Below are 16,579 nucleotides of genomic sequence, written 5' to 3' on the forward strand. Positions count from 1 at the left end.
CTGTTGGGTGGGGGTCATCATTGTTACTATGCAGCTGTGCTGCACCCAACTGGTTGATCTTATTAAGCTGTGCTGCACCCAACTGGTTGATCTTATTAAGCTGTGCTGCACCCAACTGGTTGATCTTATTAAGCTGTGCTGCACCCAACTGGTTGATCTTATTAAGCTGTGGTAAGCTCTTCACCTCATCTGTAAAATACACAACAGCAGGTGATCCCAAACTGCTTACAGTCCGCTTCAAACATTCAACCTCCAGCTGTACCCCCTCTAGCACTAGGGTCATCTGTACCCCCTCTAGCACTAGGGTCAGCTGTACCCCCTCTAGCACCAGGGTCAGCTGTACCCCCTCTAGCACCAGGGTCAGCTGTACCCCCTCTAGCACCAGGGTCAGCTGTACCCCCTCTAGCACCAGGGTCAGCGCACTCTCAAATGTTGTTTTTGGCATCATTGTAAGCCTGCCACACACACACACTATACAATATATTTATTAAACATAAGAATGAGGGGTTTTGTCACTACCCGGCTGAAGGGAAGTGACGAGCTCTTATAGGACCAGGGCACAAATGATAATAATCAACAATTATGCTCTTCATTTAACCATCTTACATAAAACCTTGTTTTCTTTTCATCTAAAATGGTGAATAACTCACCACAGGTTAATGAGAAGGGTGTGAATAACTCACCACAGGTTAATGAGAAGGGTGTGAATAACTCACCACAGGTTAATGAGAAGGGTGTGAATAACTCACCACAGGTTAATGAGAAGGGTGTGAATAACTCACCACAGGTTAATGAGAAGGGTGTGAATAACTCACCACAGGTTAATGAGAAGGGTGTGAATAACTCACCACAGGTTAATGAGAAGGGTGTGAATAACTCACCACAGGTTAATGAGAAGGGTGTGAGGAATTCACCACAGGTTAATGAGAAGGGTGTGAATAACTCACCACAGGTTAATGAGAAGGGTGTGAATAACTCACCACAGGTTAATGAGAAGGGTGTGAATAACTCACCACAGGTTAATGAGAAGGGTGTGAATAACTCACCACAGGTTAATGAGAAGGTGTGAATAACTCACCACAGGTTAATGAGAAGGGTGTGAATAACTCACCACAGGTTAATGAGAAGGGTGTGAATAACTCACCACAGGTTAATGAGAAGGGTGTGAATAACTCACCACAGGTTAATGAGAAGGGTGTGAATAACTCACCACAGGTTAATGAGAAGGGTGTGAATAACTCACCACAGGTTAATGAGAAGGGTGTGAATAACTCACCACAGGTTAATGAGAAGGGTGTGAATAACTCACCACAGGTTAATGAGAAGGGTGTGAATAACTCACCACAGGTTAATGAGAAGGGTGTGAGGAACTCACCACAGGTTAATGAGAAGGGTGTGAGGAACTCACCACAGGTTAATGAGAAGGGCGTGCTTGAAAGGATTCACATAACTCTGCAATGTTGGGTTGTATTGGAGAGAGTCTCAGTCTTCATTTATTTTCTACACACAGTCTGTGCCTTTTTTTAGTTTTCATGCTTGTGGGGGCTGAGAATCCACTCTCACATAGGAACATGGTTGCAAAGGGCATCAATGTCTTAACAGCATGATTTGCCAAGGCAGGATACTCTGAGCGCAGCCCAAACCAGAAATCTGGCAGTGGCTTCTGATGAGTCTTTCGATGAGGCTCTCTTGTTCAGATATCGGTAAGTGGACTGGAGGCAGGGCATGAAAGGGATTAACGAATCCTGTTGGCAGCCGTTTCGGGAAAGTCAAATCAAATCAAATTATATTTGTCACATACACATGGTTAGCAGATGTTAATGCGAGTGTAGCGAAATGCTTGTGCTTCTAGTTCCGACAATGCAGTGATAACCAACAAGTAATCTAACTAACAATTCCAAAACTACTGTCTTATACACAGTGTAAGGGGATAAGGAATATGTACATAAGGATATATGAATGAGTGATGGTACAGAGCAGCATACAGTAGATGGTATCGAGTACAGTATATACACATGAGATGAGTGTGTAGACAAAGTAAACAAAGTGGCATAGTTAAAGTGGCTAGTGATACATGTATTACATAAGGATGCAATCGATGATGTAGAGTACAGTATATACATATGCATATGAGATGAATAATGTAGGGTAAGTAACATGATATATTTACATCATTTCCCATCAATTCCCATTATTAAAATGGCTGGAGTTGGGTCAGTGTCAATGACAGTGTGTTGGCAGCAGTCACTCAATGTTAGTGGTGGCTGTTTAACAGTCTGCTGGCCTTGAGATAGAAGCTGTTTTTCAGTCTCTCGGTCCCAGCTTTGATGCACCTGTACTGACCTCGCCTTCTGGATGATAGCGGGGTGAACAGGCAGTGGTTCGGGTGGTTGATGTCCTTGATGATCTTTATGGCCTTCCTGTAACATCGGGTGCCTGCGTAATTGCACACCCATCTCACTCAGGTGCTTCGCTATATCACATTTGACATTGTCCGTAAGCTTGAGTTCATTTGCACACAAAAAAGTCATACAATGATGGAAAGACCTGTGTGTTGTCCTTGATAATGCAGACAGAGAAGAACTCCAACTTTTATTCATAGCCTCAATTTTGTTCCCCACATTGAGTGTAGTTGGTCTCTGGGAAAGGGTTTAACGGTGTCATTGCTTCCTGTCTGTATTAACTCCAGGCCTCTGGGAAAGGGTTTAAAGTGTCATTGCTTCCTGTCTGTATTAACTCCAGGCCTTTGGGAAAGGGTTTAACGGTGTCATTGCTTCCTGTCTGTATTAACTCCAGGCCTCTGGGAAAGGGTTTAATGGTGTCATTGCTTCCTGTCTGTATTAACTCCAGGCCTCTGGGAAAGGGTTTAACGGTGTCATTGCTTCCTGTCTGTATTAACTCCAGGCCTCTGGGAAAGGGTTTAACGGTGTCATTGCTTCCTGTCTGTATTAACTCCAGGCCTCTGGGAAAGGGTTTAATGGTGTCATTGCTTCCTGTCTGTATTAACTCCAGGCCTCTGGGAAAGGGTTTGTGCTGATCCAGACTAAGGAAGTGTCCATGCGCCCCGAGGACGTCAGCAGAGTGTTCCAGAGCGATGCAGAGGGACTCCTGGAGTGGATCAACGGTAAGGAACACAGACTGTCCCTCCTTATTCTCTATACAGGGCACTACTTTTGACCAGGGCCTGCAGACAATCTGCATATCATCTGGGTTAATCGTTGGTTTGAGGCTAGGGCAGACATCGGTTTGAGGCTAGGGCAGACATCGGTTTGAGGCTAGGGCAGACATCGGTTTGAGGCTAGGGCAGACATCGGTTTGAGGCTAGGGCAGACATCGGTTTGAGGCTAGGGCAGACATCGGTTTGAGGCTAGGGCAGACATCGGTTTGAGGCTAGGGCAGACATCGGTTTGAGGCTAGGGCAGACATCGGTTTGCTGTTTCTGGTTCTCTGTGATGTATGATGACCTTTGAACCAAGAGAAAGGGGGATAAGATCCTCATAGTTGAAGGAAAGAATTGTGTTAATGAGTTGGTTTAGTGCTTATGATGATTAGGCATGCATTTCTGAACTGCATCTCTTTTTGCCACAGGCCCAGTGACAGCTCTGGAGTTGAATGGGGACGGGGTAGTGGAGGCCTGCAAGAGCATGGCCAGTGAGATGTTCAGTGGAACCAAGGTAACAGCATTTCTGACATCTCTAGACAAAACATTTGTTGGGCCTACTGAGTGGCACAGTGGTCTAAGGCACTGCATCTCAGTGCTAGCTGTGTTACTGGTTCTAGTCCAGGTTCTGCCGCAGCCTGCTGCAACCGGGATACCCATGGGGCGGCGCACAATTGACCCAGCGTCGTCCAGGTTAGGGGAGGGTTTGGCCCAGCGTCGTCCGGGTTAGGGGAGGGTTTGGCCCAGCGTCGTCCGGGTTAGGGGAGGGTTTGGCCCAGCGTCGTCTGGGTTAGGGGAGGGTTTGGCCCAGCGTCGTCCGGGTTAGGGGAGGGTTTGGCTCAGCGTCGTCCGGGTTAGGGGAGGGTTTGGCCCAGCGTCCGGGTTAGGGGAGGGTTTGGCCCAGCGTCGTCCGGGATTAGGAGAGGGTTTGGCCCAGCGTCGTCCGGGATTAGGAGAGGGTTTGGCCCAGCGTCGTCCGGGATTAGGAGAGGGTTCGGCCCAGCGTCGTTAGGGGAGGGTTTGGCCCAGCGTCGTCTGGGTTAGGGGAGGGTTTGGCTCAGCGTCGTCTGGGTTAGGGGAGGGTTTGGCTCAGCATCGTCCGGGTTAGGGGAGGGTTTGGCCCAGCGTCGTCCGGGTTAGGGGAGGGTTTGGCCCAGCGTCGTCCGGGATTAGGAGAGGGTTCGGCCCAGCGTCGTTAGGGGAGGGTTTGGCCCAGCGTCGTCCGGGTTAGGGGAGGGTTTGGCCCAGCGTCGTCTGGGTTAGGGGAGGGTTTGGCCCAGCGTCGTCCGTGTTAGGGGAGGGTTTGGCCCAGCGTCGTCCGGGTTAGGGGAGGGTACCGGGTTAGGGGAGGGTTTGGTCGGCAGGGATGTCCTTGTCCCATCGGGCACTAGCGACTCCTGTGGCGGACCGGGCGCAGTGCACGCTAACATGGTCGCCAGGTGCACGGCGTTTCCTCCGACACATTGGTGCGGCTGGCTTCTAGGTTAAGCTGGCATTGTGTCAAGAAGCAGTGCGACTTGGTCGGGTCGTGTTTCGGAGGACGCACGGCTCTCGACCTTCGCCTCTCCCGAGTCCGTACGGGAGTTGCAGCGATGAGACTGTAACTACCAGTTGGATAATACGAAATTGGGGAGAAAAAAGGGGTCATATATTCATTTATATATATTTTTTTACATTTATTGTTTTAATGTCAGTGAAACTAACCTGGTAAAATACCATTTTAAAAAGAGCTCAGGATTTTATCAATAGTACTGAAAGTGTTAGTCAGAACTGAACTAGCTAATAATATAGTACCTGTATGTGAAGTAACTCTGTCCTATTCCCTGCAGGTGTTTGTTTCAGACAACAGAAATACTTCCTCTCGAGATGTGGACAACTTCTTCAACTTCGCTGACATGCAGATGGGCTTGTGATTGAGTCACTGTATGACAATCAACTTACTACACAACCAAGGATTTTTTTGTTATATTTTTTATACTAGTAGGTAGCGGAGAAGGACAGGTTACTCAACATGGTAGTGGAGAAGGACAGGTTAATCAACATAGTGGAGAAGGACAGGTTAATCAACATAGTGGAGAAGGACAGGTTAATCAACATAGTGGAGAAGGACAGGTTACTCAACATAGTGGAGAAGGACAGGTTATTCAACATAGTGATGGTAGGTAGCGGAGAAGGACAGGTTACTCAACATAGTGGAGAAGGACGGGTTACTCAACATAGTGATGGTAGGTAGTGGAGAAGGACAGGTTAATCAACATAGTGGAGAAGGACGGGTTACTCAACATAGTGGAGAAGGACAGGTTAATCAACATAGTGGAGAAGGACGGGTTACTCAACATAGTGGAGAGGGACAGGTTATTCAACATAGTGGAGAAGGACAGGTTCAGTAGTTATAACGAGCAGTCAGGGGGGGAAACGCTGTATTAGTTATTTGGCTATTTTCATTTCTTGAAAATCAAGAAAGTATTCTCTTGTTTATATTGTGGTTCTTCGCTGTTCTGTTCGGTAATTGTGTGTGTGTGTGTGTGTGTGTGTGTGTGTGTGTGTGTGTGTGTGTGTGTGTGTGTGTGTGTGTGTGTGTGTGTGTGTGTGTGTGTGTGTGTGTGTGACACATTGAAACCATTGTGGTGAATGATCGGTGTAGAGTGAAGTTGCCCCTAGATTCTGATCTTGAATCAGTTTTGCATTTCCTCCACTGTTTTATGTTGGGATTTGTGGAGGTGAAGAGCTGATCCAAAATCTGTTCCTAGGGGAAACTTTACCCTGTACATCATGTGTTTTCTCTTCGGTATTTGTTAGGGTCCTTGCTATTTGGGATGCTTGGGACGTCCCAACAATGTCATCCCATTCAAGTTTAAATTTAAACTAGTCTAGGTAAGGGTTAAGGTTCGGTTCGAGGTTAAGGGCTCAGACACAGCAGTAGTGTTTTCTGGCCCAGAGTACTTGGCCCCTCTGAACGTAATTTGTGAACCGAGTGCGCACAGATTTTACATGTAGAATCAGGTTAAATGTGTCTCTGGTCAGACGTCTATAAACGGTGGTCCCTAAAACACAGTGCGCTGAACGCTCGACAGACGAACGCTCGACAGACGAACGCTCGACAGACGAACGCTCGACAGACGAACGCTAAATCCCCATTCGGTGCCATATGTGCAAGCCTTTCAAGTTAGGTTTAGGGTAGGGATGTCCCAACCATTCCCAATAGCACTAACCCATTAGTTTGTGTGTTTGGTTGAGCAGCAAGACGCCGGGACTTCCCTAGTGGTAACCTGAGTTACCTGTGTTGTTTCCAGACACGTTGTCAGGGTGATACTGGTGTAAATAGCTGATTGGACGATGCTGTGATTGAGTACAGGGGTGTATTCACTAGGAAATAAACAGAAGCAAGCGGGACAAAATGGGGAGGAGACCTACCTAAAAAATGTTATGCTACAGTTGGTGTGCACAAATAGACACCTCAACACTGGTTACCAAATGGAGACTACACCTATTATGTAAATAATTATTTCACATATTTTAGTTCATGTTTTTTTTGGGGGGGGGGGGTGAATTAAATAAATGTTCTTAGAAAGCATTTAGAATGTATTGAAGACAGAAAGAGATGTGGTAATGTTGTTTTATATGGGACCAGACAGGAAGAGATGTGGTAATGTTGTTTTATATGGGACCAGACAGGAAGAGAGGTGGTAATGTTGTTTTCTATGGGACCAGACAGGAAGAGAGGTGGTAATGTTGTTTTCTATGGGACCAGACAGGAAGAGATGTGGTAATGTTGTTTTCTATGAGACCAGACAGGAAGAGATGTGGTAATGTTGTTTTCTATGGGACCAGACAGGAAGAGAGGTGGTAATGTTGTTTTATATGGGACCAGACAGGAAGAGAGGTGGTAATGTTTTTTTCTATGAGACCAGACAGGAAGAGAGAGGGTAATGTTGTTTTCTATGAGACCAGACAGGAAGAGAGATGGTAATGTTGTTTTCTATGGGACCAGACAGGAAGAGATGTGGTAATGTTGTTTTCTATGGGACCAGACAGGAAGAGATGTGGTAATGTTGTTTTCTATGGGACCAGAAAGCAAGAGAGATGGTATTGTTGTTTTCTTTGGGACAGAACCTCATCCCTGTGATGAAATTCCTGCTTCTCAAATGGTGCCCTAGTCCTCTACTATTGACCAGGGTAGTGCACTATAAAAGGACTAGGGTGCCGTTTGGGAAGCACGGTATACTTTAACATTTTGTATTTGTTGAAGGAATGATCTGATTGGGACTTTGTATTGCTAAATGTTTCCTATTCCTATCTCTGTAGAATCAAATGAACATGTCATTACTAATATATTAAAGATCCATTTGTATGTGTTGCGTCTGAGATTTTACTGTGGGAGATGTTTCTGACTTACACTACCTTCTCAGTAGCTTGATTTCCATCCAATTGGCGATGTGATTTCTATGGGAATATTCTAGAATCCGCGTAATGAAAATATCCACATTTTCCCACCAGTGGAATGTTTTCACCTGATGGACTTGTTGCAGATCAAGAACTGTTCAAGACATCTGTTCAAGTCATCTGTTCAAGTCATCTGTTCAAGACATGTTCAAGTCCTGTTCAAGTCCTGTTCAAGACATCTGTTCAAGTCATCTTTTCAAGTCCTGTTCAAGTCATCTGTTCAAGTCCTGTTCAAGTCATCTGTTCAAGTCATCTGTTCAAGTCCTGTTCAAGTCATCTGTTCAAGTCCTGTTCAAGTCCTGTTCAAGTCCTGTTCAAGTCATCTGTTCAAGTCCTGTTCAAGTCATCTGTTCAAGTCCTGTTCAAGTCCTGTTCAAGTCATCTGTTCAAGTCCTGTTCAAGACATCTGTTCAAGACATATGTTCACACAGTTTTAAAGTTTACATCTTGTCATTGTGATATAAAGAATAATTTGCTGTTTTAAAGCACATTTTCTTTGAATTCTATACATTTTTGCCCTGTCTCATGTGTATTCATGGGATATTTGAGTGACAAGAAAAATACAACAATATCTATGTGCTAAAACTCTTAACTGATCTGTAGGTGGGTTGATCTGGACATTTCTTGACAAGTTATAAATATCTCTCTAAGAGGAACTGGTGATGCATCACCTTGTGCTTTCTACCATTACAACTCTCAAGAGGAAGTTTACAGCCGGACTGAGTTCCCCGCGGTTTGGGAACCACTGGGCTAATCTGCATGATGAGATTATTATGGATTTTAATATTTGTATTTGTCAAATGGCAGTAAAGCATCGATCACCACAATAAGAACCTCCATTTATTGGAGAAGAGCATCACTGTGCACTTCGTATCTGAAGTTGATCATTGATTTCATCTGTAATAAACTGCATGATTTCCTGAGTCGTGGTAGAACCCCATGTCATCGTGTGACTCCAACTTGACCTTGATATGCTGGTGATTATATCAATATTTCTTCATGAAGGCGTTTCCACCGCTATTTCTTGGGTAATACATTTTACCGACACTAAAAAGTCTCACCATGTCAAATGGACAAATTATCTGTCTGCATTTATAAAATTGTACCGAAACTTCCTGTTTCCAATATAGCTGTTATTTTTTTTATACGGTATGACTACACTCCAAATCTGTGGATGGAAATGTGGTTTATGTTAAAAACTCTTGGTGAATGTTTTTTGTACAGTGTGGTAATTTATCACATCTTATCCAGAGCAATTAGGGCTAAGTGCCTTGCTCATGGGCACATTTACAGTTTTTTTTATTTTACCTAGTTGGCTTAAGGATTCAAACCAGCAACCTTTTGGTTTCTGGCTCAATGCTCTTAACCTCTAGGCTACCTGCTGCCCACAGGATGTGAGGACTTGGTGGACTGTAGGGTGCTTTATTTTACCAGGTAGGTTGACTGAGAACACATTCTCATTTACAGCAACCACCCGGGGAATAGTTACAGGGGAGAGGAAAGAGCCAATTGTAAGCTGGGGTTTATTAGGTGGCCATGATGGTATGAGGGCCAGATTGGGAATTGAACCAGGACACCCCCTACAATAAGTGCCGTGATATCTTTAGTGACCACAGAGAGTCAGGACACACAAAAGATGGCACCCTACACAGGGCAATGTCCCCAATCACTGCCCTGGGGCATTGTGATATTTTATTTAGACCAAAGGAAAGAGTGCCTTCTACTGGCCCTCCAGCAGCATCTGGTCTTCCATCCAGGAACTGACGGGTTAGCTTCAGAAGCGAGCCAGCAGTGGGATGCAGGTGGTATGCTGCTGGCTAGTGCTCTGAGAGGTTGCTAGGGGGCCGGACATCTGGCCACTCTCTTGACTATACAGGCCACACAAAACTCAGTCTCCCTCAAGCAGTGGCAGAGAGCAACATGGGCACACAAAACTGTCAGTCTCCCTCAAGCAGTGGCAGAGAGCAACATAAAATCAAATGTATTTATAAAGCCCTTCATACATCAGCTGATATCTCAAAGTGCTGTACAGAAACCCAGCCTAAAACCCCAAACAGCAAGCAATGCAGGTGTAGAAGCACGGTGGCTAGGAAAAACTCCTAGAAAGGCCAAAACCTAGGAAGAAACCTAGAGAGGAACCAGGCTATGTGGGGTGGCCAGTCCTCTTCTGGCTGTGCCGGGTGGAGATTATAACAGAACATGGCCAAGATGTTAAAATGTTCATAAATGACCAACATGGTCGAATAATAATAAGGCAGAACAGTTTAAACTGGAGCAGCAGCACGGCCAGGTGGACAGGGGACAGCAAGGAGTCATCATGTCAGGTAGTCCTGGGGCATGGTCCTAGGGCTCAGGTCCTCCGAGAGAGAGAAAGAAAGAAAGAGAGAAGGAGAGAATTAGAGAACGCACACTTAGATTCACACAGGACACCGAATAGGACAGGAGAAGTACTCCAGATATAACAAACTGACCCTAGCCCCCGACACATAAACTACTGCAGTATAAATACTGGAGGCTGAGACAGGAGGGGTCTGGAGACACTGTGGCCCCATCCGAGGACACCCCCGGACAGGGCCAAACAGAGGTCCTTCTGTAGCTCAGTTGGTAGAGCATGGTGCTTGTAACGCCAGGGTAGTGGGTTCGATCCCCGGGACCACCCATACGTAGAATGTATGCACACATGACTGTAAGTCGCTTTGGATAAAAGCGTCTGCTAAATGGCATATATTATTATTATTATTAAACAGGAAGGATATAACTCCACCCACTTTTCCAAAGCACAGCCCCCACATCACTAGAGGGATATCTTCAACCACCAACTTACCATCCTGAGACAAGGCTGAGTATAGCCCACAAAGATCTCCGCCATGGCACAACCCAAGGGGGGGCGCCAACCCAGAAAGGATGACCACATCAGTGAATCAACCCACTCAGGTGACACACCCCTTCCAGGGACGGCATGAGAGTGCCTCAGTAAGCCAGTGACTCAGACCCTGTAATAGGGTTAAAGGCAGAGAATCCCAGTGGAAAGAGGGGAACCGGCCAGGCAGAGACAGCAAGGGCGGTTCGTTGCTCCAGAGCCTTTCCGTTCACCTTCCCACTCCTGGGCCAGATTACACTCAATCATATGACCCACTGAAGAGATGAGTCTTCAGTAAAGACTTAAAGGTTGAGACCGAGTTTGCGTCTCAGACATGGGTAGGCAGACCGTTCCATAAAAATTGAGCTCTATAGGAGAAATCCCTGCCTCCAGCTGTTTGCTTAGAAATTCTAGGGACAATTAGGAGGCCTGCGTCTTGTGACCGTAGCGTACGTATAGGTATGCACGGCAGGACGAAATCAGAGAGATAGGTAGGAGCAAGCCCATGTAATGCTTTGTAGGTTAGCAGTAAAACCTTGAAATCAGCCCTTGCTTTGACAGGAAGCCAGTGTAGAGAGGCTAGCACTGGAGTAATATGATCACATTTTTGGATCTAGTCAGGATTCTAGCAGCCGTATTTAGCACCAACTGAAGTTTATTTAGTGCTTTATCCGGGTAGCCGGAAAGTAGAGCATTGCAGTAGTCTAACCTAGAAGTGACAAAAGCATGGATTAATTTTTCTGCATCATTTTTGGACAGAAAGTTTCTGATTTTTGCAATGTTACATAGATGGAAAAAAGCTGTCCTTGAAATGGTCTTGATATGTTCTTCAAAAGAGAGATCAGGGTCCAGAGTAACGCCGAGGTCCTTCACAGTTTTATTTGAGACGACTGTACAACCATTAAGATTATTAACATGTCTCTGCCCATCAGCAACTGGACTCACTCATATCTCTGGACTTGTGGGATGGTGTGCATGCCCAAAGTGAGTTGTATGACGTACATATTGTTCTCAATACTTAGTTATTGCTTTATTTATGCTTCCTCTGTATAGCTTGTAACCCATAAACATGTTCAGGGATGATATGTCCTCTGTATTGTTCAGGGATGATATGTCCTCTGTATTGTTCAGGGATGATATGTCCTCTGTATTGTTCAGGGATGATATGTCCTCTGTATTGTTCAGGGATGATATGTCCTCTGTATAGCTTGTAACCCGTAAACATGTTCAGGGATGATATGTCCTCTGTATTGTTCAGGGATGATATGTCCTCTGTATAGCTTGTAACCTATAAACATGTTCAGGAATGATATGTCCTCTGTATAGCTTGTAACCCATAAACATGTTCAGGGATGATATGTCCTCTGTATTGCTTGTAACCTATAAACATGTTCAGGGATGATATGTCCTCTATTGTTCAGGGATGTTATGTCCTCTGTATAGCTTGTAACCTGTAAACATGTTCAGGGATGATATGTCCTCTGTATAGCTTGTAACCTGTAAACATGTTCAGGGATGATATGTCCTCTGTATAGCTTGTAACCTATAAACATGTTCAGGGATGATATGTCCTCTGTATTGTTCAGGGATGATATGTCCTCTGTATAGCTTGTAACCTATAAACATGTTCAGGGATGATATGTCCTCTATTGTTCAGGGATGATATGTCCTCTGTATAGCTTGTAACCTGTAAACATGTTCAGGGATGATATGTCCTCTGTATAGCTTGTAACCTATAAACATGTTCAGGGATGATATGTCCTCTGTATTGTTCAGGGATGATATGTCCTCTGTATAGCTTGTAACCTATAAACATGTTCAGGGATGATATGTCCTCTATTGTTCAGGGATGATATGTCCTCTGTATAGCTTGTAACCTATAAACATGTTCAGGGATGATATGTCCTCTGTATAGCTTGTAACCTATAAACATGTTCAGGGATGATATGTCCTCTATTGTTCAGGGATGATATGTCCTCTGTATAGCTTGTAACCTATAAACATGTTCAGGGATGATATGTCCTCTATTGTTCAGGGATGATATGTCCTCTATTGTTCAGGGATGATATGTCCTCTGTATAGCTTGTAACCCGTAAACATGTTCAGGGATGATATGTCCTTTATACAGTCCTTTATTACTGTTGGTACAGCTCTTGTCATATCGTATGTACAGTATATTCATATACAGTATGGTTCCTGTGTGTTAATTCTTGGGCTGCTTTATTCCCCTCTAACCGGGGGTAGAGTCAGTGGGTCAAAACGAGTCAAATATATAGAGCCGGGTCTCTCTTTCACTCATAATGCCCAAGGTAACTTCTGGATTATAAACTGGGGTTCACCTGGTTGGAAGATATTGTAATGAAACAGGCGGGCACACGAACCCTTAACCTTTCATCCTTGACATTTTGATTAAACCTAGTCTGTTGACATTTCTCTACAATTATATTTTTTTGTGTCAGAAGCAAATGTTTACTTGTTGACTGAAACAGATACTTTGCAGTCCTTTTACGTTCCATAACATGCAGTGCATATTTCCACAGTGTTGTATGATGTGCCATATCCAGTGGTGTAAAGTACTGAAGTAGAATTACTTTAAAGTACTACTAAAATCATTTTTGGGGTATCTGTACTTTACTATTAATATTTCTGTCAATTTTTACTTCACTACATTCCTAAAGAAAATAATGTACTTTCTTACTTACATGTTCCCTGACACCCAAAGGTACTCGTTACATTTTGAATGCTTAGCAGGACAGAAAATGGTCCAATTCACACACTTATCAACAGAACCTCTCTGGTCAGTATGATGCCCTTCCCACTCTGTCTGCCGAATTCTTTCTCTTTGCTCTTGTTTTCCTTAATAGGCTGTCAGTGGGCGGAGCCGGGAGGGTCGTCAGCGAAATGGGACACACCTGGGCCCAGGTGTGTCCCGGGATAAATGCACCTCTTCCCCATTCATTGAGGATACTCTGTCCATGCAGACACAGATTTTGGTTGTGGCAGTGGGTTTTGTGGCTGTTTGCATTGGCACTTTTCAACACCCCTCATTGCCCCATGTATGCACGCAACCACTCACGTACACTACTGATTACACACCATAGATCATTACATTTAGTTTACTTTAGATAAATATATTTATCTCCACGTTGTCTCTCTTTTTGTTACGGACTTTGTTGATTTATGAAGGAGTAATACTAGTTTCATTTGGCTTACTAGTATATGTGCTGTGTTTGGGAGAAAATGTGGAGGTAACTTAAACTCTGTAGGGGCTTCGTTTGCATCTTTTGTTTGAGTTGTACAAGTTTGGTAAACGTGCCACTGCTGTGGGTAGTTGGTTGTGTGCTGGAGAGAGTACATTGGCTAGTTTCCAGGCCCCTGCCCAGGCTGGAGACTCTTGCTCTACTCACTGTTGGGACATCGATCCAAGTACAGTCGGCTGTGTACCTCAGTGGAAGATTTAGGTAGGGTAGTGACACCTGCTACCCAGAGCTATAGCCTTTTATCCCCTGTTAGGCTTAGTGATGTTTCATTTTGGGCATGGTTATTTCGTTTTGTTATTTGTGTGGTGTCTGGACTGAGCAGTTGTTTCGGGGGCACATCTGGGGCTTGGGGGAATCTGCTAATGTGTTGGGTGGTTATTTCCTTGGGTTAAGTTACTGTAGGTTTTGGGGAAGCGCCATAGATATATCAGCTGTCTTTTGTAGTGCCCAATGTCATTGTCATATCTCTGGTTGTGGTCCAGTCTGATGTGTTCAGCAGAGAAGAGCGAGAATTCTTTTGGTAGTTACTTCTGACTATGGTGTCTAATGTAGACGAGTTCATTCACTTTCCATCAGAGGAACTGTTAGTTATGTACTAAAGAACAACTGTTGAAGGTTGCTGAACACTACCAGTTTGAAATTGTTGAGTTTATTGTTGAGTTTATTTTATTTTTACAGGGACAGTGCACATTAATCAACGTTTCAGTAAAAGTGCCAGTTTTAGCCAGCCGGCTCATTTTCAACTGCAGTCCCTGGGCAGGTTAATAAAACCAATTACAATATATACAATAGCAACATAGAACAAGCAAGACGTAGCATACAGACAGAGCAACATAGAACAAGCAAGACGTAGCAACATAGGACAAGCAACACATAGCATACAGACAGAGCAACATAGAACAAGCAAGACGTAGCATACAGACAGAGCAACATAGGACAAGCAAGACATAGCATACAGACAGAGCAACATAGGACAAACAAGACGTAGCATAGACAGAGCAACATAGGACAAGCAAGACGTAGCATACAGACAGAGCAACATAGGACAAGCTAGACCAGTGGTTCTTAACCTGGGTTCGATCGAACCCCAGGGGTTCGGTGAGTCAGTCTCAGGGGTTCGGCGGAGGTCAAGACACACATCCGACTCATATGATTCGTGTTGACACGCCCTGCTTGGCCATCATTGACTGCAGGTGATCACGCTACAACGCTTGGCCTATCTGTGCTGCAGGGAATTTGGTGTGCCCAGTAGTCTACTTGTGACTGTCGTGATGGTATGTCTTGTGATTTCTTTCTTAATATTTGAATCCCTTCACACTTACTATGTCAGGCAAAAAATGAAAGTGGTTGGACGAATATGTACAATATGGATTCACATGTATAACGGAACGTGATGGGAGTCAGTGTCCTAACTGCATGATTTGCAATGCCAAGTTGAGTAATTCTAGTCTAGCACCGGCAAAACTAAGAACACTTCCTTAAGCTGCATGGAGATGGAAAATACAAGAACACAACGCTCGCTGAATTCAAGGTGAAGAGAGCCAGATTCGATGTAAAAGCTACTCTGCCTGTTCTCGGCTTTGTACCCATCAACAAACTGATCCTCACAGCATCGTACGAAGTTGCTTACCTGATCGCAAAGCAGGGCAAACCACACACCATTGGTGAAACACTCATAAAACCAGCTGTGTTGAAAATGGCGAATATCATGCTGGGAAAAGAGGCTGAAGTTAAGTTATCCCAAATTCCTCTTTCAAATGACGCCATCAGCGACAGAATAGAGGACATGAGCAAAGACATCTTGGCTCAAGTAGTTGCAGATCTGATTTCAAGCCCGGCAAAATTCTGCCTTAAACTCGACGAGACCACAGACGTTTCCAATCTAAGCCAACTTGTGAAAAGACGACGTGATAAAGGAAGATTTCTTTTATTTTGTAAGCCTCTTACAACAACAACTAAGGCAGCCGATGTGAAGAAACTTGTGGATGACTTCTTCAAAGACAACAATCTTTCGTGGGATATGGTTTCTGCAGTTTGTTCGGATGGAGCTCCAGTCATGCTGGGAAGAAAGTCTGGTTTTGGTGCGCTAGTGAAAGCCGATGTACCACACATCATTGTTACGCATTGTATTCAGCACAGGCATGCGTTGGCAACAAAAACCTTGCCCCCAAAACTGGCAGAAGTATTAAATATTGTAGTGGAATGTGTGAACTATGTGCCAACTAGTGCTCTGAGGCACCGCATCTTCAGTGAGCTGTGTAAAGAAATGGGCTCTGAATTTGAGGTACTTCTGTACCATTCTAACGTTCGGTGGTGTCCTGGGGACAGGTGCTGAATCGTGTTTTTGCCGTGCGTGTGGAATTAGCCCTGTTTTTGCAAAAGCACCAACATTGTCATGCAGATTGCTACAAAAATGAGTTCATTCTCATTTTAGCGTACATGGCTGATATCTTCGCAGCTATCAATCATCTCAATCAAAAGATGCAGGGCGGTGGAGTCAACATCATCGAAGCGGAGGAAAACCCGAAGGCTTTTTAAAAAGCTACCGTTATGGAAACGACGAACAGAGAACGATAACTACGCAAACTTTCCCCTGCTGGGCGACTGTGTAAGTAAGATCGAAGATCTGTATCTGGAATCGGAGACATTTCTGTACCTGCGGAACTGAAGCAAGCAACTGTCACACACTTAGATGAGCTTGCAAAGTCTCTCCACGGATACTTCCCTACAAGAGAGTCATATCCAGCATGGGCGAGACAGCCGTTCACGTTTAGTGTTGAGACAACAGATGTCAATGATGAATACCTCAATGAAATCATTGAAATTCAGCAGAGCCAGGTTCAACAGCAACTCTTC

The 16,579-nt window shown here is 44.6% G+C and overlaps 1 long non-coding RNA gene across 1 annotated transcript; it reads left to right on the plus strand.

The window, feature by feature from the left end:
- The first annotated feature begins 3,582 nt into the window (after nt 1-3,582).
- LOC124029048 lies at nt 3,583-7,515 on the plus strand. The gene is made up of 2 exons (XR_006837710.1): nt 3,583-3,674; nt 4,990-7,515. It is a non-coding gene; the product is annotated as an uncharacterized LOC124029048 (long non-coding RNA).
- The last annotated feature ends 9,064 nt before the right edge of the window (nt 7,516-16,579 follow it).

This window comes from Oncorhynchus gorbuscha, unplaced genomic scaffold (genome assembly GCF_021184085.1).
Source record: "Oncorhynchus gorbuscha isolate QuinsamMale2020 ecotype Even-year unplaced genomic scaffold, OgorEven_v1.0 Un_scaffold_5325, whole genome shotgun sequence".
Classification (NCBI taxonomy): domain Eukaryota; kingdom Metazoa; phylum Chordata; class Actinopteri; order Salmoniformes; family Salmonidae; genus Oncorhynchus; species Oncorhynchus gorbuscha.